We start from the raw sequence: 5,317 nt of genomic DNA on the forward strand, positions 1-5,317 counted from the left end.
GGCTTTTAATAGTTTATCGATTATGTTTCTTAAATTTAATTTTTTCGAGCTTAAAATTGATATTTTCAAATTTCCAAAATGTTTCCTAAAAGCGGACTAAGTCACTGTTGCATTGAACCGTTCAACTGAATTCTTTATTTTTTCAGAAAACTCGGGAAGAAGGAGGATGCATGCAGGTACATTCTTTTGCAGCGGCTCAAGACTCCCACGACTACACACACAAAATCTGAGAATGGAATTCTTGAGTCAAGGGGGCGATAAAGAGATTGAATAGGAATCGTAAAGAATTCGGAGATGTGATGGGTCTCTGTGAAGAACGAACGCAGAGAGACAGAAGAGAGGTAGGAAGAGGAGGAAGATGAGGACCGTTTCCTCCCTTTCTACGTTCCATTGAACGGATCCCGAGGGGGTCTCGCGGTAATATATTTCCTGCGCACGTAACGACGCAGTATTTGGTTAATATGATTTCCCGAAGTGGTGGTTAAACCCGAAACGTGACGCTTACGAGTGTTATGTAAATAGTAGCAGAAAACGAACAATGGAGGCTTTAGAAGTATGGGTTCTGATAAGTAGAATTGACTATTAACGGATGGTTCACATGACCCAAGGACTCATCTGTCTTTCGAGAGTAACTCGAACAATCGGTAAAAAGAGATTTGAAAACTTAGAAAGTAAAAGTCATAACTCGTAATACACGTAATGTATAATACTTGTACATTTTTAATAAACGAAATAATATATGACACATGTTACATAAAACATATGTCATGTGTAACTCTACATCTCTAAAAATCTATCCATAATTTCCAGAATTTTCCTATATTATTATGTCACTTTATAGTTTTGAAAAAGTAGAAACTCTAAACGTTATAAAAAAAGTCTATTTAATAATAATTTTTAGTGTTTTGCTATATCATTATATTATTTTATAATTTTTAAAAATTAATTACAAAATTATATTTTCAGTAAAGGGCATGCAACGTTCTAATTATGTTATGATTCTAAGCCAATTGGCAAACTTACGCAGGGAAATCGACCGCGTAAAATATTAAGTAATAACTAGCCTCGTTAAGACATCGGATACTTGCGAAACTGATTTATGATACCTTAGGAGTGTAAAAATTAAAATGCAGATAGGTCGTAACGAGCACTTTAAAGTGCCTTAAATAAAGCCCATAAAGCAGAATCGGGAATTGTGTCGAGAATTATGGGCGCATCAATCATGAATTAATGTGAAATTAGAAACAGTCTGTATTGCAAGCATGTATATATTTAATGTTGCAAGGAGCAGTAAACTAATAAATATTCGTCGAATTTTATCGTTTCATAAATTTATAATAATAAAGCCATAGTAATAAATAAGGAATGTGAGTCTCGAAGCGATGAGTAATCAAATTATTGAATATTTAATAATATACGTATAATATAATTAGTAAACTTTAGTAATTGAAATTATTGAAAATAGTGCGCGATCTTAATTGAACTTTCAATTGGCAATATTTTATGTTAATAAAAAACGTTGCATGATGATAAGTTAATTTTATTTCTTTGAGGCATTCTGATTTAGTTTCAAATTTTATTAAAAATTTAATTTAAGGTTCAAGTTCTAGTAACTAATTTAATTAAGATTTAATTATTGCTGCATCTAACGTTTATAATCAATGAGTAAAAGTTTTATCGAATTTTTATCCGCTCTAACGAAATCAATCTTGACATTACTAATCTAAAGTGTAACTCGTATCTCGAACATGTTGTGCGTCATACGTGGGCACCAAAACAATGCGGCTGATGGACAATACTTATTAGTTTCAGAGGTGGGCGATTCGCTCTCTTTCTCTGTACCCTGCTGATGCTGTGTAACTTATTGTACAATACAAGTTGAAGGCACGAAGAAAGACAGGCATACGCCTACAAAGTCGGAGTGGTGTCGGTGCATCACTCTTCCGAACTACATGGAATTCTCCTCAGCCAAGGCTTACCCAAATTTAAATCTCTACCAGGCTCCCTAAGGTCTGAGCGTTAAAGTTATATATATATATTCGTAGGATATCCTAAGAGATAAGAAAGAAAATACGTTTCATAAAATCGCGACAACGCGAATTCTCCTATCATTAATTAGGGAAATTTCCTAAAGCAATTTCCTAAAAATTCTCGGTAAGACCGATTTGATTACTCATTACTGTACTCTTTAACATGCAAAGTATCTGGTGCATGTCGGCGGGCCAATGAAAGAGCGCCGCGATAACGGCTCGAAGAGAAACGTGGGGGATTAGCCGAACAAAGTCGATACCGCCGTTCGATAAATCAGACTCTCGCGACCGGTTCACAAGTGGTATTAAGCCTCTATCACGTTACGCGGAAAATAGGCCGAGATCCCGACGAATATTTGGACCGCGACCAGTCGGACCAGTCCTTCGAAAGAAGTAAGGGTGTCTCACCGCACTGCCGAATCATGAATAAATTTTAACGAGACCGCGCGAGCTAAGGAGAGGGAGAAAAGGGAAGACATTCGTAGCTGCGAGCGCCAGATATATGTATAAAGAAGCGATAAATCAAGCTTGCTAATCAGACCGCTTCATCAGGCCCACTTTTCGATAAGTTATGAGAGAGAGGCAAACCTCAAATTCTTTTCGGCTAAAAGTTAGCTAAAATTAATTTTTTTAGCAACAGAAAATATTTCAACGTCTTATATATAATTAATAAATATAAATATATTAATAAATAAATAAATAAATATATATATATATATAATAAAATTCTTAAATTTTATACTTCACGGAAAAAGAATTTTATTGAAAGAATCTAAAATTTTGTTAAACCCAGAAGGTAAAATAAGATTTTATTGGAAACTCAAATTGCTTGCTAAAATATTAAAATTTCTGCAGCATTACTTATTATTTTTTAATTTCCAACATAAATATTTTGATGGTCTAACAAAATTATTTTCAGATCTGTATCCAGTAAGATTTTAAATCTTTCAACAAAATCGTTCTTTTCGTGCTTAATTTATTATGCAGCATCAAAAGAAAATTGCGGAAAATTCTTTATATTATATATAATAAATGTTTATATCTTAGATTGATTTTAAAGCGATATTACTTCGAAATAACTTTAAGAGAAATAAAAATTCGTTAAATTCGAAAACTTCCCGTACGGACGAGATTACATCGGATCTGTACGAAACGGGATGTCACAATTATGGGATGTCAGGAGTTCTAATAGATTCTCGCGAGATATTTTCGCGTCCCTTGGCGTGTGGGCGACATTTTTCAGTATCAGAAGACGCGAGTATACGTTCGTCCTGTGTGGTCTATCGTGGTATGCGTACTACAGCAACCTAATTGAAGGTCTTCGGTAGTTCGAATTCGGCTACCGAAGTGCGCGCATCAGTCCTAATGAATAACATTAATTAACACCTATAAATTTCTACCTCGACATACCTGTTTTGTATCAACAATGTACAAACAAAACAACCGGATGATCGAAAAGCTGTCAAGCGACCGAACGACGAAATCTTCGGAATGCGCATAGACGTCTCGACATCGTTCGAACGACCATGTAAAATTGAAATCATTCAGTCGATACAAAAAAAAGGAGAAAACGTGTGTTAGAGTGACTTTAACTTTGGTCGATGGAACCGACAAGTTCGATCAAAACAAGCTGGAATTTTTAAAAAGATCCGTTTCCTTTTTAATCGTAATAGCAGCCTCACGCTAAATAACTTTGATTTATGATGAAAAGTGCTTATATAATATAGGCAACTAAAATCTGAAAGTTGCAGTTTTTCCTTTCTAATAAAATTAACAAAAATCAAGAACTGCCGTACAAACATGTACAGAGTGTTAAGTCTTTATTTGCTCTTCGAGCGGGCGGCATTAAATTCGCTTCCATCAGCGCAACGATACGCCTCTGTTAATTAATCCCAATGTCCCGGTAATAATTTATCCGATAACGTCCCGCAAGAGCGCGCGCACTTAATAAGCCGAGGCGATTAATACCTTTTTATACTGCGCAAACCGGATAGTACGAGGGACTTTAGAGCACCTCTGCCGATCATAAAATCCTACACAAAGTTCTACACGCGATGACGCAATTCTCCATCGATGAGGAAAAATGGAAAGAAAAAGAAACAGATGAAAGACTAAATAAATGCAACAGATAGGTTGCCGAAAAAGTCGCGGTTCAGACGTAACTGACGGTACGATTTGCGGAGTCGTACGGACGAAAGATGTTTATGCAAATTCATAGCAAAACGGTCACGATACGATTTAATGATCTGTCGTTATGCCACGTTTGCTGAACACGTTTTGCAAGCACGCAAAGATGATTAATATACCTACTTTTTTTATAAAGATGATTTTCCTCACAACATGTACACAATTTATAATAACAAATATACGTATATAATTGTATAAATAGATGCAGTATTTTTTTTACAATAGATAAACCATTAAATATTGGACTGTTTTATAAAAGGAACCAGGCGTTAGTTTTCATTTTTATTTTTATCTTTATTTTTTGCTTCTATTATTTACTTTATATTTACAGCTATTTTATCAATTTCAATATTTAGGAAATGTTTATATATGTGTACAGAATTAAGGGACAGAAGTCGGGAGACAAAAGTTAAAACTGAGAAAAATACAAACACAGCGTTTTATAATAATCTGAGTAATCGCAAATACGCGTTTCTTAATTACTATATTTTTATAATCTTATTGTGTGATAATATTTATTCACTAATTTATTCTATGTGTGATAATAATTATATTGTAATCTCGCAATAATGAGTTAAGAATTAATAATATTAAAAAGAAAAACATTCCCACTTATTTAATCTTTACAAAAATTTAATATTGAAAGAGTGAATTAATTATTTACTTTTGGTAATAAAAACACTCGTTTACTTTTAATATTTAAAATAAGTAATGAATCATTACCTTTCAGTATTAAACTAGCTAGTATTTAAATTGAATTCTTATTGAAAGAAAAATACTTTTTTGTACAAGTAGTGACGAGTATTTCTAATTTTCGCTTTAAGATCAATCAATTAGGACTATACTAATGTGTGCAACGTCTCATAACGTGTTGTATGAATGCATTATGCAGTGCAATTAAAATTCGAGTAGCACTCGAATATATGGAAGGAAGATCTATTCTTCAAACGTATATATATATATATATATATATTATATTAAACGAATCATTCCTCGATGCTATATATCGAAAAATACTACGATATAATGTAACTGCGTTATAACTACTCGTCTAAATCCTCGTAATGAAGTCCCATGCGTTATTATCGTTACATACAATA

Source organism: Atta colombica, unplaced genomic scaffold (genome assembly GCF_001594045.1).
Source record: "Atta colombica isolate Treedump-2 unplaced genomic scaffold, Acol1.0 scaffold92, whole genome shotgun sequence".
Taxonomy (NCBI): domain Eukaryota; kingdom Metazoa; phylum Arthropoda; class Insecta; order Hymenoptera; family Formicidae; genus Atta; species Atta colombica.